Source organism: Chiloscyllium plagiosum, unplaced genomic scaffold (genome assembly GCF_037043375.1).
Source record: "Chiloscyllium plagiosum isolate Xiang-an unplaced genomic scaffold, Cpla_swu_hap1 HiC_scaffold_20, whole genome shotgun sequence".
NCBI lineage: Eukaryota > Metazoa > Chordata > Chondrichthyes > Orectolobiformes > Hemiscylliidae > Chiloscyllium > Chiloscyllium plagiosum.
The window spans coordinates 58,339,342-58,366,088 of NW_028270158.1; the positions used below are offsets into that span (position 1 = coordinate 58,339,342).

At 45.3% G+C, this 26,747-nt stretch overlaps 1 protein-coding gene across 2 annotated transcripts in view; it reads left to right on the top strand.

Annotated features, from left to right (window-relative positions):
- gsg1l (gsg1-like) overlaps positions 1–26,747 on the top strand; it is a 285,918-nt gene that overhangs the window by 204,117 nt on the left and 55,054 nt on the right. The window lies entirely within an intron of this gene.

Sequence of the window (26,747 nt, forward strand, 5' to 3'; positions counted from 1 at the left end):
GAAATGAGTGAATGGACAAATTTGGAAGAGTTCAGAAATCAGAAAGGTAGTGAGGCTAGAGGAGGTTAAAGGGGGAATGGGAGGTTATTTTTAAAACGATTTCATGGCTAAGTTATTCCACCACCCTAATTGCTCTTTAGAAGAGCTGTGTTCTTCAACTGCTCCAGTTCCTGAGATGGAGATTTGTCCACAATGCTGTCAGGGAGGGAGTACCAAGATTTTAATCCAGCAATAATGAAAGAACAGTAATATATTTCCAAATCAGAATGGTGAGTGGCTTGGAGAGCAACTTGCAGGCAGTGGTGTTCCCGTGTATCTACTGACCTTTGGCCTTTCAGGTTGTGGTTTGAAAGGTGCTGTTGAAGGGTCCTGTTACAGTACACCCTGCTATCACCATGTGTCAGTGGTGTAGGGACTGACTGTTGAAGGTGGTGGCTCGGGAGCCAATAAAGTAGGCTGCTTTGTCTCAGACGGTGCCAAATTCCTTGGCTACAGATGGAATACCTTCATCCAGGAAAGGTGGAAGTATTCTATCACATTCTTGACCTGAGCACTGTAGATGGCAGATCGGCCCAGGGTGCACATAAGGTAATATTTTGTATAAGGCAAAGGTTCTGGCAGCATCTGTGGAGAGAAATCTATGTTTCAGGTGGAGTGACCCTTCCTCCTGTTCTGAGGAAGGGTTTCTGTTTCTGTTTCTGCTTTACAGTATCTGTCGTTCTTTTTGGTTTTTGATCTGATAGGTTTAATGCTGGGGGGGTGGGAGGGGCTGCATTATTTCATTTTCTTTCAATTACGTACTCTGTCAATTCTGCATTATTCTTTCTGATAATGCTTTAAATTTCATAAGATAATAAAATTGTAACTCTGCTTACTGGAGTCCTGCTTATCTTTTAGGAACTGGGGAACAAGAGAAGGCCATTCAGCCCTTGGTGCCTGCCCCACCATTGAATGGTTGATCTGTGACCTATCTCCATATACCTGTCTTTGACCTACATCACTTAATCCCTTGAGCTAAACAGAAATGTATTGATCTCAAATTTGAAATTAAAAACTGATCCGGCATCCACTGTCATTTGTGGAAAAGAGCTCCAAGCATCTATTACCCTTTGTTTTGACTTGATGCTTTGTAGCCAGAATGATGGCTAATTTCTATTTGCAGCCAAAATAACGCTTTTCATATTTCACAGGCAAAATTGCCACTGTGAAAATTTCATGGGTGAAAATACAATGTTCATCGTCTTACACAGTGGACCGCACCCATTAAGTGGGCAGCACGGTGGCTCAGTGGTTAGCATTGCTGCCTCACAGCGCCAGGGGACCCAGGTTTGATTTCACGTTAGCTGCGTGGACGTTGCACATCCTTTCCTCCGGGTGCTCCGGTTTCCTCCCACAGTCAAAGATGTGCAGATTAGGTGGATCGGCCGTGCCAAATTGCCCCATAGCGTCCAGGGATGGGTGGGTGAGCCATGGGAAATGCAGGGTTACAGGCTAAAATCCTCTTCGGAGGGACGCTGTGGACCCGATGGGCTGAATAACCTGATTCCAAACCGTAGGGATTCTGAGTTTTTTTCAGTCATGTTTTTAATGTTGCAGCTTTAATAAATTTTCCTGCCTAAATTATATTTTAAGTGATTGATTTCCCTTCTGTTATGAATAGGTGAGGAGGGACGAATTGGTTCCTTTGCTTCTGACACAGGCACAACAGAAATTTTATTCCTTATTTTATTCTTATTAGTATGCGGCTATTACCAGACTTAAACGTCATACTCACTCAAAATTAAGGAGCCTATTACAACGTTTTCTTTGGTGAAAGAAAGAGGAATGTTATTGCTTAATAATCATGAGAAAAGTAATAGGATGCAAAATTATACACTCAAATGCAAAAATAAATTTTAAAATGAGGATAATGTCTAGTAAGAAAAGGAAGATAAAAGAAAATTAAAAGTTCTTTCAGTCCTTTGAGGTATTTGATTGGAACCTGAGAGCCTGGTTGTCTAACTGATGTCTTTGATTCTCAGCAGTTCCAAATGTTGCAGATACCTTTGAGCTTTCAGTGCAGGAATGCTTCAGCAATTTGCTTTATTGCCTTTCAGTCCTTTTGCAGACTCTGAGAGAAAAACAAGGAGAGAGAATCAAATCCCTCCTCCCTACCTTTTATCTTAGCCTGTTTGGCACACCCTCCTCTTTCCTGCAGAAGGGCTTATGCCCGAAACGTCGATTCTCCTGCTCCTTTGATGCTGCCTGACCTGCTGCGCTTTTCCAGCAACACATTTTTAAGCTCTGATCTCCACCATCTGCAGTCCTCACTTTCTCCAAGGAGAGAGAATAACCCAGTTCAGCTGTTATAAGTACATTTTTCTCTCTTTGCTGCTCTGTCATAGAGTCTTAGAGATGTACAGGACGGAAACAGACCCTTCGATCCAACTTGTCCATGCTGACCAAATATCACAACCTAATCTAATCCCATTTGCCAGCACCTGGCCCATATCCCTCTAAACCCTTCCTATTCATATACCCATCCAGATGCATTTTAAATGTTGTAATTGTACCAGCCTCCATCACTTCTTTTGGCAGTTCCTCCCATACACACACCACCCTCTGCATAAAAAAGTTGCCCCTTAGGTCCCTTTTAAATCTTTCCCCTCTCACCCTAAACCTATGCCCTCTAGTTTTGGACTTCCCTACCCTGGAAAAAGACCTTGCCTATTTACCCTATCCATTCCCCTCATGATTTTATAAACCTGTATAAGGGCATCCCTCAGTGTCAGAGAAAACAGCCCCAGCCTATTCAGTCTCTCCCTATAGCTCAAATCCTCCAACCCATTGTCTTTGGTTCTTTTGCAAATCACCTTAAATTCCATGAGCTCTGATTTTTTTTCATTCTTCAGTCATTGGATGATTTCCTTATCTATACCGTTCATGGGGTTACCAAGGCAACCACACATCGGCTCGCATCAGCCTCTCCCTGTAGCTCAAAACTTCCAACCCTGGCAACATCCTTGTAAATCTTTTTGACACCCTTTCAAGTTTAACAACACCTTTCCCATACGTCAATGTAACTACTTGGAATATAGTTCACTTGTGTATTCCTTTCTGGCTTCATTGTTTATTCCCAAAATTTGATTGGATTTGGATGATTTGCAGGTGAGTCTTCATTCCATGAAGTGAAACATATCCAGAAAGGTATAAGTCAAATGAAAGATACAGGTTTGAGTGACAATATCTTTTGATAACCGCGACAATTTCTGATTCTTATTTATTGATGGCCTCAGGATTGGGTCCCTGTATTTCCCATGGCTAATTCTGGACACTAAGGGCAATTTAGCATGGCAAGTCCAACCTTCCCTACACATCGCTGGACATTATGGGGAAGTTTAGCATGGCCAATCTACCTAACCTGCACACCTTTCACCTGTAGGAGGATACTGAAGGAAATACACGCAGACACGAGGATATACAAACTCCACACAGACAGTCACCTGAGGCTGAAATTGAACCCGAGTCGCTAGGCACTGTGAGGCAGCAGTACTGACCACTGAGCCACTGTGCTGCCCTGTGTATGTGTGGAACCAAACAAGACCAGCTAATGGTTGGGGTCAATTGCAACCATCGATCCTCCTTTCTAGATACTTTCTAATCATCCTGCTCAGAGACGCACCTCTGGAGCAGGTGGGACTTGAGCCCAGGCCTTCTGGCTCACAGAAGGTAGTTGTAGGAACACTACCACTGTTCCACCAGAACCTTTGAAGCTTCCATTCTATATTCTACCTAAGGATGCACCTTAACAAGATATAGTCTATTGCATAATGGTCATAGATATAAATTATATTAGCTAGTTAGACATCAGATTGTCAGGAGATACTGATGATATTTCTGTCCCGATAAGGATCTCAAGCCTTTTCCTTTTCAAGGTTGAGTGATGTCATCAGATTGGGTGGCAATCTCCATAATTAGGAGCGTGTTGCTGGAAAAGCACAGCAGGTCAGGCAGCATCCGAGGAGCAGGAAAATCAAAGTTTCGGGCCGGGGCATTCCTGATGAAGGGCTTGAGCCCGAAACGTCGATTTTCCTGATCCTCGGATGCTGCCTGATCTGCTGTGCTTTTCCAGTGCCACACTCTCAACTCTGATCTCCATGAATTCTGAGCCTTTGATTTGTTCAAAGAGCCATACTATTTATATAGCTGGTCCAGTTCAGCTTCGGATTGATGGTGTGGTTAAGTGACCGAGACCCAAAATTGGACATTCAAAATTTGGCCTGACAGAAAATTGGCCAAGCTAAATTTAACAGCAGCTATTGGCTGCAGGCAACAGTGAAACCCAGGTCAAAAAGGTCACAAAGGTTCAAGGACAACCACTTACAACCAGCCCGAGGATTGTGTATTGGAGAAGTATTGATCAGACTTTGTGGCACCTTGACTGTCTGAGAACATGCACTATACACCTCCCTGGCAGAGCAACGATGAGGGGTGTTGGTGTAATCCCATTGGATGTTTTGAACCCAGCTCATGACTCTATTGGTCAAAGGCTAAAGAACATTCCGGTATGTCCGGGGTGAGGGGTATTAAAAACACACATGGCAGCCATCCCTCAGTATAGATTTGCAGGAAGACCCCTGGCAGAAGACTGTGTAGCAACTCAAGAAGACCCAGGAGAAGATATGCCCCAAACTGTGAGCCCCAGGTTTATAGACGAGAGCCAGCTCTAATGTCAGAGAGGAATGAGTATCCAATAACCCAGTTCAAGGTCACTGAGGGTAATATCCTTTCTCAGATGGACAGAGCTAGATAGAAATTAAATATTGTGAGAATTTGGGAAATGCTCGCAAGGTTTTTTATAAATAAGGAATATCTTGTTCATAAAATCAAGATGAATTGCAAATGAAATTTTATGTCCCTTTGTCTGCCTCACTGGTAAGTACACTTGGGTAAAGCGATTTTAATACATAAACTGGTCAGAGTGTCCAATGCCCAGACACCAATAGTAGCCCCAGGAAGTTCATAGTGCAGGATTCATAAATGACGCTGTCATTGAAAGTCAATCGCAGATGGTTAGATTTCCATTTGTTTGAGATGGTCAATCATTAGCACTTTCATGGTGGGAATGTAACTCGTCTCTTAGAGAGGGTTCCTGAAGAAGGGCTTATGCCCGAAACGTCAATTCCCCTGCTCCTTGGATGTTGCCTGACCTGCTGCGCTTTTCCAGCAACACATTTTTCAGCTCTGATCTCCAGCATCTGCAGTCTTCACTTTCTCTTAGAGACGGTTGTGGGGTTAGGGGAGGTTACAGAGATAGGGAGGGGTGTGGGGTTAGGAGAGGTTACAGAGATAGAGAGGGGTGTGGGGTTAGGGGAGGTTACAGAGATAGGGAGGGGTGTGTGGTTAGGGGAGGTTACAGAGATAGAGAGGGGTGTGGGGTTAGGGGAGGTTACAGAGATAGAGAGGGGTGTGGGGCTAGGGGAGGTGACAGAGATAGGGAGGCGTGTGTGGTTGGGGAGGTGACAGAGATAGGGAGGGAGTGTCGTTAGGGGAGGTGACAGAGATAGGGAGGGGTGTGGGGTTAGGTGACAGAGATAGGGAGGGGTGTGTCATTAGGGGAGGTGACAGAGATACGAAGGGGTGTGGGGTTAGGGAAGGTTACAGAGATAGGGAGGGGTGTGGGGATAGGGGAGGTTACAGAGATAGGAATAATGTAGGGTTAGGGGAGGTTACCGAGATAGGGAGGGTTGTGGAGTTAGGGAAGGTTACAGAAATAGAGAGGGGTGTGGGGTTAGGGAAGGTTACAGAGATAGGGAGGGGTGTGGGATTAGGGGAGGTGACAGAGATAGGGAGACGTGTGTGGTTGGGGAGGTGACAGAGATAGGGAGGGGTGTGTCATTAGGGGAGGTGAAAGAAATAGGGAGGAGTGTGTCATTAGGGGAGGTGACAGAGATAGGGAGGAGTGTGTCATTAGGGGAGGTGACAGAGATAGGGAGGGGTGTGGAGTTAGGGAAGGCTACAGATATCGGGAGGGTTTTGGGGTTAGGGGAGGTGACAGAGTTAGGGAGGGGTGTGGGGTTGGGGAGATTACAGAGATAGGGGAATGGTGTAGGGTTAAGGGAGGTGACAGAGATAGGGAGGGGTGTCGGTTAGGAGAGGTTACAGGGATAGAGAGGGCTGTGGGGTTGGGGAGGCTACAGAAAAAGGGAGGGGTGTGGGGTTAGGGGAGGTTACAGACATAGGGAGGGGTGTGGAGTTAGGGGAGGTAACAGAGATAGTGAGGGGTGTGGGTTGGGGAGGTTACAGACATAGGGAGAGGTGTGGGGTTAAGGAAGGTTACAGAGATAGGGAGGGGTGTGTGGTTAGGGGAGGTTACCGAGATAGGGAGGGGTGTGGGGTTAGGCGAGGTTACAGAGATAGAGAGGGCTGTGGGGTTAGGGGAGGTTAAGAGATCGGGAGGGCTGTGGGGTTAGGGGAGGTTACCAAGATAGGGAGGGGTGTGGGGTTAGGGGAGGTTACAGAGATAGAGAGGGCTGTGGGGTTAGGGGAGATTACCGAGATAAGGAGGGGTGTGGAGTTAGGTGATGTTACAGAGATAGGGAGGGGTGTGGGGTTAGGGGAGGTTAAGAGATCAGGAAGACTGTGGGGTTAGGGGAGGTTACAAAGTTAGAGAGGGGTGTGGGGTTAGGGGAGGTTACACAGATAGAGAGGGGAGTGGGGTTAGCGCAGGTTAAGAGATACAGAGGGTTGGAAGGTTAGGGGAGGTTACAGAGATAGGGAGGAGTGTGGGATTAGGGGAGGTTACCGAGATAGGGAGAGGTGTGGGGTTAGGGGAGGTTACAGAGATAGGGAGGGGTGTGGGGTTAGGGAGGTCACCGAGAGAGGGAGGGGTGTGGGGTTAGCGGAAGTTACATAGATAGGGAGAATTGTAGGGTTAGGGGAGGTAACAGAGATAGGGAGGGGTGTGGGGTTAGGGGTGGTTACAGAGATAGGGAGGGGTGTGGGTTAGGGGAGGTTACAGAGATAGAGAGGGCTGTGCGATTATGGGAGGTGACAGAGATATGGAGAGGTGTGGGGTTAGGGGAGGTTACACAGATAGGGAGGGGTGTGTGGCTAGGGGAGGTTTCAGAGTTAGGGAGGGGTGTGGGTAAGGGGCGGTTACAGAGATAGGGAGTGTTGTGCGGTTAGGGGAGGTTACCGAGATAGGGAGAGGTGTGGGGTTAGGGGAGGTTACAGAGATGGGGAGGTTACAGAGATAGGGAGGGGTGTGGGGTTAGGGGAGGTTATAGAGATGGGGAGGTTACAGAGATAGGGAGGGGTGTGGGGTTAGGGGAGGTTACCGAGATAGGGAGAGGTGTGGGGTTAGGGGAGGTTACCGAGATAGGGAGGTGTGTGGGGTTAGCGGAGGTTACATAGATAGGGAGGATTGTAGGGTTAGGGGAGGTTACAGAGATAAGGAGGGTTGTGGGGTTAGGGGTGGTTACAGAGATAGGGAGGGGTGTAGGTTAGGGGAGGTTACAGAGATAGAGAGGGCTGTGCGATTAGGGGAGGTGACAGAGATATGGAGGGGTGTGGGGTTAGGGGAGGTTACAGAGTTAGGGAGGGGTGTGGTTAAGGGGCGGTTACAGAGATAGGGAGTGTTGTGGGCTTCGGGGAGGTTACAGAGATAGGGAGGGGTGTGGGTTAGGGGAGGTTACAGAGATAGGGAGGGGTGTGGGATTAGGGGAGGTTACTGAGATAGGGAGGGTTGTGGGGTTAGGGGAAGTTACAGAGATAGGGAGGGTTGTGGAGTTAGGGGAGGTTACTGATATAGGGAGGGGTGTGGGTTAGGGGAGGTTACCGAGATAGGGAAGGTTGTGGGCTTAAGGGAGGTTACAGAGATAGGGAGGGGTGTGGGTTAGGGGAGGTTACAGAGATAGGGAGGGGTGTGGGATTAGGGGAGGCTACTGAGATAGGGAGGGGTGTGGGATTAGGGGAGTTTACAGAGATAGGGAAGCGTGTGGGTTGGGGAGGTTACAGAGTTAGGGAGGGGTGTGGGGTTAGGGGAGGTTACAGAGATAGGGAGGGGTGTGGGTTAGGGGAGGTTACCGAGATAGGGAGGGTTGTGGGATTAGGGGAGTTTACAGAGATAGGGAGGGGTGTGGGTTAGGGGAGGTTACAGAGACAGGGAGGGGTGTGGGTTAGGGGAGGTTACAGAGATAGGGAGGGTTGTGGGGTTAGGGGAGGTTACAGAGATAGGGAGGGGTGTGGGTTAGGGGAGGTTACAGAGATAGGGAGGGGTGTGGGTTAGGGGAGGCTACAGAGATAGGGAGGGGTGTGGGTTAGTGGAGGTTACAGCGATAGGGAGGGTTGGAAGGTTAGGGGAGGTTACAGAGATAGGGAGGAGTGTGGGATTAGGGGAGGTTACCGAGATAGGGAGAGGTGTGGGGTTAGGGGAGGTTACAGAGATAGGGAGGGGTGTGGGGTTAGGGAGGTCACCGAGAGAGGGAGCGGTGTGGGGTTAGCGGAAGTTACATAGATAGGGAGAATTGTAGGGTTAGGGGAGGTAACAGAGATAGGGAGGGGTGTGGGGTTAGGGGTGGTTACAGAGATAGGGAGGGGTGTGGGTTAGGGGAGGGTACAGAGATAGAGAGGGCTGTGCGATTATGGGAGGTGACAGAGATATGGAGAGGTGTGGGGTTAGGGGAGGTTACACAGATAGGGAGGGGTGTGTGGCTAGGGGAGATTACAGAGTTAGGGAGGGGTGTGGGTAAGGGGCGGTTACAGAGATAGGGAGTGTTGTGCGGTTAGGGGAGGTTACCGAGATAGGGAGAGGTGTGGGGTTAGGGGAGGTTACAGAGATGGGGAGGTTACAGAGATAGGGAGGGGTGTGTGGTTAGGGGAGGTTACCGAGATAGGGAGAGGTGTGGGGTTAGGGGAGGTTACAGAGATGGGGAGGTTACAGAGATAGGGAGGGGTGTGGGGTTAGGGGAGGTTACCGAGATAGGGAGAGGTGTGGGGTTAGGGGAGGTTACTGAGATAGGGAGATGTGTGGGGTTAGCGGAGGTTACATAGATAGGGAGTATTGTAGGGTTAGGGGAGGTTACAGAGATAAGGAGGGTTGTGGGGTTAGGGGTGGTTACAGAGATAGGGAGGGGTGTAGGTTAGGGGAGGTTACAGAGATAGAGAGGGCTGTGCGATTAGGGGAGGTGACAGAGATATGGAGGGGTGTGGGGTTAGGGGAGGTTACAGAGTTAGGGAGGGGTGTGGTTAAGGGGCGGTTACAGAGATAGGGAGTGTTGTGCAGTTAGGGGAGGTTACAGAGATAGGGAGGGTTGTGCAATTAGGGGAGATTACAGAGGTAGGGAGGGGTGTGGGTTAGGGGAGGTTACAGAGATAGGGAGGGTTGTGGGCTTAGGGGAGGTTACAGAGATAGGGAAGTGTGTGGGTTAGGGGAGGTTACAGAGATAGGGAGGGTTGTGGAGTTAGGGGAGGTTACTGATATAGGGAAGGGTGTGGGTTAGGGGAGGTTACCGAGATAGGGAGGGTTGTGGGCTTAAGGGAGGTTACAGAGATAGGGAGGGTTGTGGGTTAGGGGAGGTTACAGAGATAGGGAGGGTTGTGGGCTTAAGGGAGGTTACAGAGATAGGGAGGGTTGTGGGCTTCGGGGAGGTTACAGAGATAGGGAGGGGTGTGGGTTAGGGGAGGTTACAGAGATAGGGAGGGGTGTGGGATTAGGGGAGGTTACTGAGATAGGGAGGGTTGTGGGGTTAGGGGAAGTTACAGAGATAGGGAGGGTTGTGGAGTTAGGGGAGGTTACTGATATAGGGAGGGGTGTGGGTTAGGGGAGGTTACCGAGATAGGGAGGGTTGTGGGCTTAAGGGAGGTTACAGAGATAGGGAGGGGTGTGGGTTAGGGGAGGTTACAGAGATAGGGAGGGGTGTGGGTTAGGGGAGGTTACAGAGATAGGGAGGGGTGTGGGATTAGGGGAGGCTACTGAGATAGGGAGGGGTGTGGGATTAGGGGAGTTTACAGAGATAGGGAAGCGTGTGGGTTGGGGAGGTTACAGAGTTAGGGAGGGGTGTGGGGTTAGGGGAGGTTACAGAGATAGGGAGGGGTGTGGGTTAGGGGAGGTTACCGAGATAGGGAGGGGTGTGGGTTAGGGGAGGCTACAGAGATAGGGAGGGCTGTGGGTTAGTGGAGGTTAAAGCGATAGGGAGGGTTGTGGGTTTAGGGGAGGTTACAGAGATAGGGAAGTGTGTGGGTTAGGGGAGGTTACAGAGATAGGGAGGGTTGTGGGGTTAGGGGAAGTTACAGAGATGGGGAAGGTTGTGGGGTTAGGGGAGGTTACAGAAATAGGGAGGTGTGTGGGTTAGGGGAGGTTACAGAAATAGGGAGGGGTGTGGGTTAGGGGAGGTTACAGAGATAGGGAGGGGTGTGGGTTAGGGGAGGTTACAGAGATAGGGAGGGGTGTGGGTTAGGGGAGGTTACAGAGATGGGGAGGGGTGTGGGCTTAGGGGAGGGGAATGTTTGTGAAGAACTTTGAAAATTAGAGTAGCAAGAGGGCTGTGTGTGTTGCTGTCATTTTGCTTGAATAGTGCCTGAAAGTAATGATCTTACAGAACAACTTAAATAGTAAACACTGCAATCTGTGATATAAAAATACTCAAAACTGTTTTTAATTCAAAATTGTATTACAGTTAGCACAAAATGTTAGTTTTTTCATCACCTACATTCATTTTTAATATTTATCTGATAATGCTGTTTTAAATAGTTCAGTAATGGTTTCAGAATCATATTTGGTTACATCATGTAATAATAACTTTCATTCCACCCACTGCAAATAGGCAAATGTGTGTTTTGAAAAGTTGTTGTTATACTTTAAATGTCTAGTTGGGAATATTCACAGGTCAATGCAATTAACACCAACACTGAATTAAAAAAGGAATATCACGTAAGCAAGTTTGACATTCAACTATGGAGTACCAGAAACAGCAATCTCTGGGTTTGTACCCATATGTTATTCATTATCAAAGGAAATAATTTCCTACCATAAACCATTTAGTCTCAGGCTAGCTATATCCTTAGAAAAGATTACGATGATGATTCCCCCTTGTCAGTGAGATTTCTTGTCAGTTTCACTGACAGGGTGAGGCTGAATAGGCTAGGGCTATTTTCCCTGGAATGTTGGAGGCTGATGGCTGACCTGATAGAGATTTATAAAAACATGAAGGGCATGGATATGGTGAACAGCCAAGGACTTTTCCTCAAAGTAGGGGAATCCAAAACTAAAGGTTCAAGCTGTGAGGGGAAAGATTTATAAGGGACCTAAGATGCAACTTTTTCACATGTGTGAAATGAGCTGCCAGAGGAAGTGATGGAAGCTGGTATAATTACCAGGCATCTGGATGGGTATATGAATAGGAAGGGCTGGGTGATGGCAAATGGGACTAGGATTAGGTTAGGATATCTGGTTGGAAGGATGAGTTGGACCGAAGGGTCTGTTTCTGTGCTGACCTCTCCATGACATCCCCCAAAAAAGAGAAAAATATTCTGTTCTTGCTATTTCCTTCTGACCTGGAGTCAAGATTACAAGCATGTTATCAACTGTACCTTACCAACAGCAATTCATTTCTAATTACCTTTAGAATAATTCTTGTGGACAGAAATTAGTTCATATCTTTTAATCTGTTCCTTAAGCATTAAATATGATATTGTACACTCAGTGCAGTGACAGTAAACTGTTTGGTTCGTTTTGAGCAGCATTTCAGATTTGTTACGATGTGTAAATGCTGGTGCTGTATACCACAACTAAATTACATTCAAACTCATTAAATTGTCCGAAAATGAATGTTTATATTGCTGTATAATTTGACCCATTCTTCAGATTTTCTTGCAGGCTTTGGTTGAGATTTCTGTCTGCTACATTGGAGCAATATTTGATAATTAAAGTCTTAGTTTATCCTATCAAGTTCCGCTTACTTAATTCGCAAAGTGTTCTGTGTGACATTCTTGTGTAAATAACAAAATGGAAGATACAAAAATAGGTTTGAGGAGAGAACAGATGAGCGCTTGCTGCTCAAGGATGAAGAGATTGCCCACTTTATCAAACCCTGTGAAATTAATCTGTCATAGCAAGGAAAAAAACGGCAGGGCCTGAATTTTAAAAAAAATTGCTTTTGACATATCGGTGATGCCATTTCAATATTACAAGGAATCAGTTTGAAAGAATGTCAACAGCTGTTACTCACTGTTTTAAACAGGAAAATCTACACTGCATCAAAAATCCAAATCAAATTCAGAAGTTGATTTCAAAGGTCAGGATTTTCCCAGCTCTGTGAAAACGGTTTTGGAGGGAGATATGGTGTGAGAATTTGGAACACGGTCATCAGCTTATCTCCTTGTTGTGTTCCCAAACCTCCCCCCACCCCACCCCCAACCAAAATGAATTTCGCAAGGACTGCAGTCAGTCACTGATAGAGGGGAGACTTACAGAGTCCCAAATGAATGGCCTATTTACCTAGAAGGCTGCCTGGTTTATCCTGCTGTGTCTGGAGCCCAGCAATGAATCAGATGCTTCACGGAGGGAGGTTGGAGCTGCCTAGCATTGCAAGGGGAATCAGTGAGCTCAGTTAGCTGGAAGGCTGGCTTGTGATGCAGAATGATGCGTGGGTGTGGTTCCCACTGGGCTGAGGTTACCATGAAGGACTCTCCCTCTCCCCTCCCCTGGAGTGTGGTGACCCTCAGGTTAAACGGCTGCCAGTCATCTCTCCCTAAAAACCCAAAGAAGTGCGAACTCTGGAAATCGGAAATGAAAGCTGAAACTGCTGGAAAAGCTCAGTGGGTCTGGCAGCATCTGTGGAGAGAAATCACAGACTTTTGATGAAGGGTCACTGCACACCAAACGTTGACTCCCATTTCTCTCCACAAATGCTGCCAGACCCTGAGCTATTTCTGGTTTTATCTCTCTCTCTTTTCTTCCTTATGAGAGAGCAGGACCATGATCCTTTACTTTATGACTATTGCAGCTCTCTGATTGTCAGCAGTAATTCTAAATGCATCTGTATTCCAAACAAATGGCTTGTCACTGTAGGCATGACATGGAGACTATAGCTCCCTACTGACAGCAGAGGGCCCACTTTGAGCCTATTAATAACCCGATGGCCATTGAATGGCCACAGGCTGATCTCACGAAACAGTTAAAGGCCCTCTCTACTTTAGGTCTGAAGAATGCTGACTATGTCTCCCAGGACCAGGACATCAGCTTACAGCTGGAACAGGAAGGATCCAGTTACTGTCATCCATGTTGGATCCACAATAGAGCTAGAACCAAGAATGAGACTCTGCTGAGGGTGTTTGAGGAACTCGAGTAAAACTTCAAAACCAATCTCAAAAGATAAGCCTCCGACTGTGTCAAAACAAACAGATCAGGTTTAGCCAAAATAGTGATATGGGAGGCAGGGATTTACCAGAGTTCACTTCAGCCTTGCTGGGGCCAATACCACAAAATTAAATAGTTAGGACAGGAAAGGAGGATTTACACTAAAGAAGGGGAGTTTGGGTAAGGCTAGACCTGTAATCTGAATCCAAAAATCAAGAAACTCGCATCATTTTACAGGTTTTCCACTTATTCTGTTCTCAATAAATCTCTCACCTGCTTGGAGTGTATGCCAGACACATTGAAGCTTAAGAAAATCTTTATCCAGACCAAGGAAATAAATCTAGAAAGGCAATGGTTACCTTCTCTTTAGAGGTAATAAAAGATCACCTCAGACATATCTAGGGGTGAGTCATGGAGGATGCTGCTGACAGTTTTACACTCCCAAAGACAAGCTATATTGGGCGGCACGGTGGCACAGTGGTTAGTACTGCTGCCTCACAGCGCCAGAGACCCGGGTTCAGTTCCTGCCTCAGGCGACGGACTGTGTGGAGTTTGTACATTCTCCCCATGTATGCGTGGGTTTCCTCCCACAGTCCAAAGATGTGCAGGGTCAGGTGAATTGGCCATACTAAATTGCCCATAGTGTTAGGTAAGGGGTAAATGTAGGGGTATGGGTGGGTTGCGCTTCGGTGTGGACTTGTTGGGCCGAAGGGCCTGTTTCCACACTCTAATGTAATCTTCTAAAATAATCTAAAAATCTATATTGAACTGGAGCTGGAATCCTATCTGTGATCTTACTGCCAAGTAAAAATAGCGTGGAAGAGAACCCCGTCTGGAAGAAACTGTTCTTCAGGGTTGAGATGTAGCAGGAGTGGGGTTTTTTTTGTCTTGCTTATATTTTGAGAGAGAGGGTAAAACATCCACATTTGATCTCTATCGGCAGACTATAGGGAACCAAGGGAACAGGTGGGAAAGTGGAGTTGAAGCCTAAGCTCTGCCAGGATCACATTAAATGGCGGAACAGGTTCAATGGGCTGAATGGTCTTCTCCTGTGTTGTAAAAGGTAACGGTTCTGAAACTGCTAATGTTATACGTTTCATTAACCACCAGCCAATCTGATGATGTCGTAGAGTGAGAGGTAGGGATAGGGCCGATAATCTTAGGGGCAACAAGGAGTGCAAACCAATGTCCACAGCCCTCCTCATAGTCTTAGTAGCAATGTCCAACAAATGAATGCACCTTGTGCATGATTTTAATATGCAATAAACTGCATCTTGTTAAGTCATGAGCCACTTCTAGTTAAGGCTCACTAGCAGTCCATCCTCTAACACCAGTTCGACCCTTGGGCGCAGTCAGAGGAAAGAAGATTGATGACAGCATCTTTCGATCCCAAAACTCCACATCCTGCTCCATTTCCCCGTGTTTCTCTTTTTTTTTTTAGATTACATTACAGTGTGGAAACAGGCCCTTCGGCCCAACAAGTCCACACCCACCCGCCGAAGCGAAACCCACCCATACCCCTACATTTACCCCTTACCTAACACTACGGGCAATTTAGCATGGCCAATTCACCTGACCCTGCACATCTTTTGGACTGTGGGAGGAAACCGGAGCACCCGGAGGAAACCCACGCAGACACGGGGAGAACGTGCAAACTCCACACAGTCAGTCGCCTGAGGCGGGAATTGAACCCGGGTCTCAGGCGCTGTGAGGCAGCAGTGCTAACCACTGTGCCACCGTGCCGCCCACTTCTTCCTCTTTAAGCTGTCGGAGGGTTAGTAACCCTCAATAAGGAGCCTCTTTGTTGTAAACCACCATGCAGTCATGAAAGATTGAAGAAAAAAACAATAGCTCCACTGGAAACGATGCAGAAGGCATGTAGTTCCAGAGGTCTTACCCCTGGCTAACAGTTCAACACAACTCCTGACTGCACCTCACCAGTGAATGACAGTGAAGCAGCAATGTGCTGTGGCCAAGAGAATATTACAGCAGAACCAGCCTGTTAACTCATTTCGACAGCAGTTATCAATGTCTTTTGAATCGAATCAAATTTAATACTCAGCAGATTGAACGTTATCTTCGAGGAAAATGTAATTTTCCCATCAGTAAGCTCTTTTCAGTGTTCTGTCAGTTAATTTTTAATCAACGTCTAAATATTCCACTTTAAATTATCAGACACTAATCAAAACTAAAACTTAATGCCTTTTTTTTTGCATCATCATGTTCAAGCACTAAAGGGGATTAAAGAAGGCAGCTCTCAGTCGGTCAAAGTCTCACTCACTGGGCAATAAGTCACAGAAAATACTGTTTCAAATGATTCCATTTTAATGTCTAATAGAATATTGTTGACATAAAATGGGTTTTAATTGGAGGACAGTGAGTTAAATACAATTTGTTAATGCTGTGAATCTCTCAGTACAAAACCCCGGGTTTTAGGCAAATAATTTCTTGTAGCTGTTTAACTACAACAGGATAAGCCAAATAGAGACAGTGTTTCACAACATAATGCTACTCCCTCCAGGCTGTGTTCTGAATCAAAGCTGATTGATGTTCAGTTGAAAAGCATCCTCAGTTGGTTGGCTGTAAGGTTCCCATGTGGAACAAAGGGTTCTTATATGGTCTGTTCCCACCTCTTCCCAACCCCACCCCCCCAAAAAAACTCCTGGCTTCATTCAGCTTCTGGTGAAGGAATTAACTCATTCTAGAATACAGACAGCAACACTCCATCTTTCACTGGGGGGTCTTCTCTTCCGGACCAAGCTGAGGTATTGCTGACCTGACAATAGGGCTGCTTGCTTACTGTCTCAAACAAGCTCAGAGTGCTGTAAAACCTAAACTATCCAGAAATGGTGTGTGACATGAAACCACAAGAAGACCTTCATTTTCTTGTCCACTGCCATACTGAAATGGCCCACAGATGCCATTCTGGATTGGCCTAGTTTTTGTGACAGGCAAACTCTGGGAGATGTCAAACTTGGCTCTCCCATTCCTGCCAGCCCCTTCGGAATGCAACACAACTGTGACACAAAATAAAGGTGCTGTCCTATTCGGCAAGAACAGATGAGTGATTGGGGTTAAACCCAATTCATAAAGGAGTGCTCACTGGATATTGCAGCAACAGGGAGGAAACTTCACTCTGCACCGTACTGTCAGTGGCTGTAGAATAGTGTGATCGTAGAATCCCTACAGTGAGGAAACAGACTGTTTGGCTCAACAAGTACACACTGACTTTTCGATGAGTAACCCACCCAGAACCATTCCCCTACCCCATTACTCTACATTTTCCTTGACTAATGCACCTAACCCATACATCCCTGAACACTATGGGCAATTCGCCTAACCTGCACATCTTCACACAGACTCAGTGAGAATGTGCAAACCCCGCACAGACAGCCACCCAAGGCTGGAATCGAACCCAGGTCCCTGGCGTGGTGAGGCAGCAATGCTAACCACGGATGCTGATAGTGAGTCTGAAAAGTATGTCAAGGTTCCATTCCCCAAAGTTATCAAAGAAAGCTAATCCTTCCAAAAAACTAGCTACCTCACTCTATGTTGAATGCTTCATTTGTGCTGGATGAAAATGAACTGTTTAATTTCTGACAGTGTTAAAATACCAGTTTGTTCAGGTCAGAATATGGGTCATTCCCTTTTCCGAAGATGTGCAAGTTAGGGTGGATTGGCCATAGTGTCCAGGGATGGGCAGGCTAGGTGGGTGAGCCACGGGAGATGAAGGGCGACAGAGATAGGGTAGGGGAGTGGGTCTGGATAGGATGCTCTTCGGAGGGTTGGTATGGAATTGATGGACTGAATGGCCTGCTTCCACACTTCTATATAGTCACCTCTTCACTGCTGTCCATGGCTATTATAGCATCTATAATAGGGATTCTATGATTCAATAATAGCCATGGACAGCAGTGAAGCAGCAAGTTAAGAATATCAAAATCAACAACGTCTAGCTGTCCAAGCAAGCAAATACTAAGTCTGGGCAAAAACCCTGGATGCTTCATTCCTTGGCTCAAGGTGCCAAGCTCAGTTGTAGTTCTACTATTCGTGACCCTTTGAAGATCAACCACCTCAGTAATCACCAAAGAAAAGAGGGTTTGAATGTTAAGGAGAGATTGGATAGGCTGGGACTTCTTTCACTGGAGGATAGGGGTGACCTTATAGAGACATATAAAATCATGAGCTTTATAGATAAGGCGAATGGCAGCGATCTTTTCCCTAGGATTTTGGGATCGCGGGCATATTTTTAAGGTGAGAGGAGAAAGATTTAAAAGACATGTGGGGGCAACTTTTTTACACAGAGAGTGGTGCATGTGGGGAATGAACTTCCAGAGGAAGTGGTGGATGCGGGTACAGTTACAACGTTTAAACGGCATTTAGATAAGTACATGAATAGGAATGTTGGGATGGATTTGAGCCAAGTGCAGGCAGGTGGGGCTAGTTCAGTTTAAGATTATAGTCGGCATGGACTAGTTGAACCAAAGGGTCTGCTTCCATGCTGTAGGATTCTATGAAAAGGTTTACCTGCTTAAGTACAAACTAAGAAATATACTCCCCAATCTCAGTCTCAGCAAAGCCTTTGGCAAATACATATAAATTACAGACTTTAAAAGCTAACGGTAAAGTGCACTAATGATTACCAGATTGCTCTCTCTCGATAAGCACATCCAGAAATGCTTTTCAATTTAGGCTTTATTTTGTTATAATAGTAATTTTAATGGCATTTGACATTGAGCCTTGTTCAGAATTACTTTTTTGTTGTCAAGTTGCTGGGACAAGTTACTGATAAAGTCATTGTAAGGGAAAAGGAGCCATGAGTCAAATGTGTGTCTCCAATCTCAAATGTGTGTAAGATTGTGGAACTCACAGTGCAAGGACTGGGAAACGAGGTCCGATAAGGTGCAGAGCAAGAAAATGAAAAGGGGGGAGAAATGACTGGATTAAGAGCTAGCAAAGAAGAGAAATTGTAAAGTACTACGCAGTTAGCTCTTCTATACCGTGGTGGTTGCATACTTGAGTAACCCCGCATTATAGAAAAATCTTGCTTTCGAAACAGCACTTAAAGTGTTGGCGATGTTACATGTTTTTTGAAGTTTGTGCTTCAGAAACAACAGCCCCCATTCATCAATTGCGTAACAGTGAATTTGTGTTGACAAGACGGTGTTATAGCAGAACAATTTGTTTATATATATATATTTAATTTCTAATTTTAATACTCAATATTTTGAAATCTCAACCAATAATTGAATCACAGAATTGTTAAAGTGCAGGAGGAAGCAATTCAGCCTATTGAAATTACATCAGTTCTATTGCCAAGCACAATTGCCTGCCTTTTCCCATATGCCTGCATACCATTTCTATCCAAATAACCATCCAGTGCGCTCTTGAATGAGTCAATTGGATCAACCTCCATCCACATCTGTCAGTACTTTCCTGGCCCTCGCTGTGAGATATAAAGATTTCACTCACATCACCTTTGCTTTGTTTGCACATCATTTTAAATCTTGACTTAATCAGAGGTGAAAAAGGAATCTGTATTTGTAATGGTTTTCGGAGTCAGAAATGTTGTTTGGAAATCATTATCAATTATCACATTGTTAAAATAATCAAGATGACGACAAACATGATTGTTTGACAGTGATGTAACCTACACCTGTTTAAAAGCAACTTCATGGTGAGAAAAACTGCAGATGCTGTAAATCAGAAACAAAAGCAGAAATTTGCTGGAGAAGCTCAGCACGTCTGGCAACCACGGCGCAGGGAAATCAGAGTTAACGTTTTGAGTTGAGTGACCCTTCCTCAGTCATTGCTTTTCAGCACTGAGCCAGCAAGATGCTGCCTTTGCAAGACAGTAACAGTACATGTATATTTGCAAGGGATGAGAGGTGCGACTCAGATAAAATCTATTAGATTTCCATGCAAATCTGTCCCCGGTTAAAGTTGCTTACTGTATTTACAAACAAAAAATAAAGAACATCGTTAGATTTGCTGTTATTTTGATAATAAAGTAATTTGGTTTCCAAACCAGTACGGTTTTTGCAACAGTGCATAAAAAAAATGTAGAATGAACAAGTGCTTCAATTTATTTTGCTATAATCTTGTGCTGTTGCAAAAAGATTGACCTACAATGGCTTCACTTTGCCTTTTACATGAATTAAAAAAAAAACTAAACATATGTCTGAAAGAGTACAGCACAAATCATACTCCCAGAGTGCAGGGGAGGTGGAAGAGATGGAGCAAATTTCGATTTGAAATGCCTGAATATTGTCAGAAAGGCAGAAACGCCAAAGGAAATAATGGATCCCATCATTCGGAATTTCTCTGAAAGAGTGGTTTGGATGAGACTTCCTGCTGATGGTAAAAATTGGAAGTTCATTGTACAATGCTTGTAATTTTCTGTCTTGAAATGCACAGTGAGATAAAGGAAGATTTGTACCACTAGGTTTGTAAGGATATTGATGGCAAGTAAAACTCCCGCTTATCCTCAAATTCACAACTTACCTCTAAGGTGTTTCTAATGAAATCCTCTGTATAAAAATGAAAGTAAATATTGCATAGTATATACCGAGATCTATAACTGACAGGCAACTCATTTGTTAGTTTCCTGAGTTGATGTAAGTTGAAGAATTATTTTGATGCAAATACCTAACTGTATTCAACAGTGCCAGGTCTGATTTTCCAACACTCTTGTTTGACTCACCACTTTAATGGAAAGGAAGAGCTTCACATTTTTACACGGAGCAGCACATCATGGGAGGCAATGGCCTGGTTGCTAGACTATTAATCCAATAAGTCAAGTAATGTTCTGGAGACCCCAGTTCAAATCCCCATGGCAGAAGATGGAGGTTGAATGCAATAAAAACTTGGAATTATGTGTCTAATGATGACCAGGAAACTGTTGCCGATTGTCGAGAAAAGCCCATCTAGATTATCAATGTCCTTTAGGGAAGGAAACTGCCATCTTTACCTGGTCAGGCCCTACATGTGACTCCAGACCCACAGCAATGTGGTTGGCTCTTAACTGTCTTCTGGGCAATTAGGGATGGCCAATAAATGTTGGTCTTGTCAGTGATGTCTACATAACAAGATAGCAACTAGGAGTAGGAACAGGCAATTCAGCCCCTCAAGTCTGATCCTCTATTTGATAAAATTATGGTTGACCTCATCTTGGACTCAATTCCACTTTCCTGCCCATTTTTCTTTAAGCTGCTACTAAGTAAAAATCTGTCTCACTGCTCCTTAAATTTATGTCCCAGCATCCACTGCACTCTGGGATAGTGAATTCCACAAACCCTTGACCCTTTGAGAGAAGTTATTTCTCCTCATCTGTTTTTTTTTTTAATCTGCAATGTCTTATCGTAAAACCGTGACGTCTCATTCTAGATTGTCCACGTGAGGAAACATCCTCTCTACGTCTACTTTGTCGATCCCTTTCGCATTTTATACACCTCATGTGGATCTCCTCTGGAGAGTATAGGCCTGAACTACTCAATGCCTGTTCATAATGCAAGCACCTCATCGCTGGAATCAATCTAGTGAACCTCCTTTGCCTCCGTTACAACTACATGCCCCCTCAAGTAAAAGACTCAAGACTGTCTGCAGTACTCCAGGTGTGGTCTCACTAACACCTCATTCAGTCGCAGCAACACTTCCCCACTTTTATTCTCTATCCCTCTATCAATAAATGCCAAAATTCCCTTTGCCCTCCTTATTACCTGCTGTACCTATATACAGGTTTTCTGTGCTTCATGTACAAGGCCACCCAGATCCCTCTGCACTGAAACACTTGTGGAGTTAATTTACAAGTTAGTCGAGCTGTACAGGAGTTAGTCCGCGTTTCACAATATCTAAGCCTTCCTGGTAATTATCTGCTAAACTGCAGCAGAGCACTCTGAATTCTCTGCTTTAAATGGAGACTTTTGGAAGGTTCCCGGCAAAGGGGAATCCGAATTTTCAATTTCCCAGGAAATGGCCTTGGTTCCTGCGACATCAGGGATTCCAGAGGATCCCAGCGTTCAACTCCACAACTCCCATAAATCCTGCAGAAATGACTACCCAGCCATTGGAAAGTCTGGGCCAATCGTTTTACAAATGTCATTGTGGATGGTAACCGGGCTTGTTAACTATTTCACAGTCCTAATGTGGAGATTAACTTCACTAGGTCGGCTGATTACTCACGATAAGAGATGCCCACTGTGAACATAACTCATGATACCATTGTGCAGTCACTGCCTTCCCCACGATTTGGTGGCTCAGTGGTTTGCACTGCTATCTCACAGCGCCACGGACCTGGGTTCGATTCCAGCCTTGGGCGATTGACTGTGCGGGTTTCCTCCGGGTGCTCCGGGTTCCTCCCACAGTCCAAAGATATGCAGCTTAGGGTAGATTGGGCATGCTAAATTAGAGGCACAGTGATGTATAGCATAGAAACAGACCCTCCCACTCCACCAAGGATATGCAGGTCTTTGGACTCCTCCATCGCCAGACCACAACAACACGACGATTGGAGGAAGAGCGCCTCATCTTCCGCCTAGGAACCCTCCAACCACAAGGGATGAACTCGGATTTCACCAGTTTCCTCATTTCCCCTCCCCCCACCCTGTCTCAGTCAAATCCAGAATTCAGCACCGCCTTCTTAACCTGCAATCTTCTTCCTGACCTCTCCGCCCCCACCCCAGTCTGACCTATCACCCTCACCTTGACCTCTTTCCACCTATCACATTTCCGACGCCCCTCCCCCAAGTCCCTCCTCCCTACCTTTTATCTTAGCCTGCTGGACAAACTTTCCTCATTCCTGAAGAAGGGCTTATGCCCGAAACGTCGATTCTCCTGTTCCCTGGATGCTGCCTGACCTGCTGCGCTTTTACAGCAACACATTTTCAGCTCTGATCTCCAGCATCTGCAGTCCTCACTTTCTCCCCATAAAAACAGACCCTTCAGTCTAAATTATCCATGCTGACCAGATATCCAAAGTTAATCTTGTCCGATTTGCCAACATTTGGCCAATATCCCTCTGAACCCTTCTTATTCAAATACCCATCCAGATGCCTTTTAAATGTTGCAATGATACCAGCCTCCACACTTCCTCTTGCAGCTCATTTCATATATGCACCACCCTCCATGTGAAAAGGTTGCCCCATAGGTCTCTTTCAAACCTTTTCCCTCTCACCTTAAACATTTGCCCTCTAGTTTTAAACTCCCCCATCCCAGGGAAAAGACTTTGTTCACCCTATTCAAGCCAATTGTGTCCAGCTGCGCTGATCTGCACCGGGAACATTAATTCAGACAGGATGTGATTGATATCCACTAGATGGGAGCTGGGTGCGTATACCCTGATGAAGGGCTTAAGACCGAAACATCAACTTGCCTGCTCCTCGGATGCTGCCTGACCTGCTGAGCTTTTGCAGCCCCACGCTATTCAACTTTGACTCTCTGCAGTCCTTACTTTCTCTCGATAGCTGGCTGCAGCAGACTATCATGGAACATAAATTAGTCTTTGGCCCTGGTGCCAGAATTTGCTTGTCAGGGCAAACTTCAGCCTCTATTCAAATCATAGAACCCCTTGAGTGCAGGAAGAGGCCATTCAGCCCATTGAGTTTGCTCCAACCCTCCGAACAGTATCCTACCCAGTCTCGCAGTGAAAATTCCTCTTTTAAAATGCTCAATGCAAATTGAACTTAGCCAAAGGGAAGTTAGATGCAGCCCATTATGTTTAAACTTTGCCCCTAATATCACCAAATGTACAAGTTACATTGAAATTACATTTTATATTACAGCACAATTTGAAACCTCAAATTAAAAAAAAGGAAGACACATGAATCAGGGAATGAAGACAGAATCAGAGTTAACTTCCCGAGTTCAGTATGACTTCTTCAGAACTACAATATAATTCCTGAATCTGTCCTCTCTCAAAATTTATTTTGTGCATTGATTAAGAGCAAATGTCAATCGAACTTTCAAATCAATGGAAAGTGTTTTTGTATAACATTTCACCCACGCTAAAAGTAGTTTGTTTTTTACATAACATGTTCGGAGAGTTAACAAGTCAACTAGATGCTCAGTCCCAAAAGATTTCAAGAATTTACATCTTATAGCTGCATAATATGCAGTATGCTTTCACTGATCTGGTGTCATGGCTTCACTGTCAAGACAGGAATACCTTCTCAAGGGGGCCAGCAGTTTTCTTCCCAACCCTCTTTACAATATTTGCAATTTTAGAAATCTGCAAAGTGAGATGGCAGAGTGAATAGGGGGAAAAGCAAAATACTGTGGAATGTTGGAAAACTGAAGGAAAACAAAAAATGCTGGGAAGACTCAACAGGTCTGGCAGCCTCTGTGGAGAGAGAACTAACATTTTAAATCAATGACACATGATCAGAACTGAGAAAGGTTAGAAATGTAATAGGGTCTAAGCAATGCATGGGTGAAGCAAAAGAGCAGAAGGGAAAATCTTTGACTGGGTGAAATACAGATTAGATTAAATGACAAAGGAGTTAATTGTGTAAAACTGAAAGGAAAGGCGGTTACAAAATAAGTTATGGATCAAGAGTAGGTATGCATAATAAAGTCATGAATAGTTGCCTTTAGGAAGGATAGGATAAAGGGGAATGAGACAAGATAGAAAAAGATAGCAAACAGCAGAGTAAAAGGAACCAAATGGAGCAGAGATAATGGTCTGTAAATGTTGAATTCAATGTCGACTCGAAAGTGCCCAGTTGGATATTCTTAAGCTTGCGTTGAGCTTTGTTGGAACACTGCAGGCGGTCAAGGACAGAGTGAGAGAAAGTTGGTGAATTAGATTAACAGGAAACTCAGGGTCAAGGCTATGGACTGCAAAGCAGTTACCTGGAGTGTATTACATCTCTTCGCCATTGAGAAAAATGTCAAGTCAGACCTCTGTGCTACAGGGGCTCAAAGTATTCATAGCAGCTTTCAGAAAAAAAAGAGCAAGGAGATGTTTTGGTGAACGTTCAGCATGAATCTCAGCCTCTGTCAGGGGTGGACCACATAGACAGAGCCAACCTCAGTTTCTGCTGGGCTGCACTGCTTCGCAGACGAGTGTACTACTTATTGCAGAATTGTACTGAAGACTGTTTCCTTCCTGGAAGTAAAAGGTATTGAGGGTCCCATTATTATTCAAACATGCTATTGCAATCACCGTAATCCAAAAGAATGACTAAATTTACCAAACAACCCAAAAACGATGGCACCGCCAACTGGATTTCACTTCTCATAACTTGAACGATGCTGAAAGAGAAGGCACATTCTGTCAAATCTTTCTATCCTCACGACTGCTTCAGAATCTGAGGAGTTGTGTATGGTGCTGAACATTGTGCAAACACCCCTGCTTCTGACCTTGTGATGGAGGGAAGGGCATTGATGAAGCACCTGGAGATGGTTGGGCCCAGGACACCACCCTGAGGAACTCCTGCAGAGATGTCCTAGAGCTGAGATGGCTGACTTCCAACAACCACAAGCATTCTCCAGATAGCCCGGGCTTCTTGATGTCATATTCAGTGAAATTCTGCATTGATGTCACGGGTAGTCATTCTCACCTCAACTCTGGAGTTCAATTCCTTTATCTATATTTGGAATAACATAGAACATAGAACATTACAGCACAGTACAGGCCCTTTGGCCCTCGATGTTGCGCTGCCCTGTCATACTAATCTGAAGCCCATCCCACCTACACTATTCCATGTACGCCCATTTGCCTGTCCAATGATGACTTAAATGCGCTTAAACTTGGCGAACCTATTACCGATGCAGGCAAAGCATTCCATACCCTTACTACTAGGAGAAAGTGAGGACTGCAGATGCTGGAGATCAGAGCTGAAAAATGTGTTGCTGGAAAAGCGCAGCAGGTCAGGCAGCATCAAAGGAGCAGGAGAATCGACGTTTTGGACATTAGCCTTCCTGAAGAAGGGCTGATGCCCGAAACGTTGATTCTCCTGCTCCTTTGATGCTGCCTGACCTGCTGCGCTTTTCCAGCAACACATTTTTCATACCCTTACTACTCTCTGAGTAAAGAATAAGGTCAACAGTTGTCAGTGAATGATGATTGTGGAGAAAGTGACTCTTGATAGCTCTGTTGAGTACACCTTGCTGATGACTGAGAGTAGACTTATGAGGTGGATATGTTATGCTTTTTTGTGGACAGGACACATTTGGCAATTAGAAGCCACATTCATTCAAATCATCAAGAATGTAATGTTGTTTCAGCTTCTCCACATTGACTTTCTTATTCATACCTACTCTTGATCCATAACTTATTTTGTAACTGCCTTTCCCTTCAATTCTACACAATTAACTGCTTTGTCATTTAATCTAATCTGTATTTCGCCCTGTCAAAGAGATTCCCTTCTGTTCTTTTGCCTCACCCATGCATTGCTTAGACCTATTACATTTCAAACCTTTCCCATGGGTCATTGATTTAAAATGTTAGTTCTCTCTCCACAGAGGCTGCCAGACCTGTTGAGTCTTCCCAGCATTTTCTGTTTTCCTTCAGTTTTCCAACATTCCACAGTATGTTGCTTTTCCCCCTATTCATCACTCTGCCATTTCACTTTGCAGATGTTTAAAATTGCAAATATTGTAAAGAGGCTTGTGGAAAAAACTGCTGGTCCCCTTGAGAAGATATTCAGATAGTTAGGGCTTTAGGTGTTCCAAGTGCAGCTCTTAGAATGCCCGCCTTCATTGCACCAGCATTCCCTCTAACTTACTTACAGCAGCACAGGCCTCTGACCCCGGTTTGTGTAGTAACTCCCAGAACCGGAAGTACATGCCCGCAATCAACGTGCCACTATCAATCACTGTGAGCGGAACCATGGAATGGCTCACACGTGTGCGCCAATGCAGCTTAGAGGTAGGTGCTGCTCTCCTAGCTTGACGGTAATGGCGGGCTGAGAATTAAGCCAGGCAACGAGGTGAGCTGATGCCAGGCAATGCCTGCTGCTGATGGTGAACAGTGCCTCACGGATGCCCAGGTTTGGGTGTTTAGTTCCATTTGTACCTGTCCTATTTAGCATGGCAGTAATGGGGAGGGCAGTCATCCTAAATGTGAGAATGGCTCCTTGTCTCCTGTCCAGCAGACAGATGCAACTAAGACAGCTAGATTAGTGAGAATGAGGTGAGGAAGGTTTTTGTTCCTCTGGTAGCTTCCCTCTAAAGCTACCGCCAGCTCCACACTCCTCCTGATGTCCAGCTCAGACAGTCCTGGTGCAACTGAGCTATGGTGCTACTGCTGATGGCTATTCAAATTCCCCACCCAAGGAACATTCTATCTCACTCTCTGTGTTTCCTCATGGGATAGTATTGATTCGCCAGCCGAGGGGATGAGTGAGGTGGGTTTTGTCAGTGGGTGGTAATCATCGGGAGGTTTCCTTAACCATGTTTGACCTGCAGC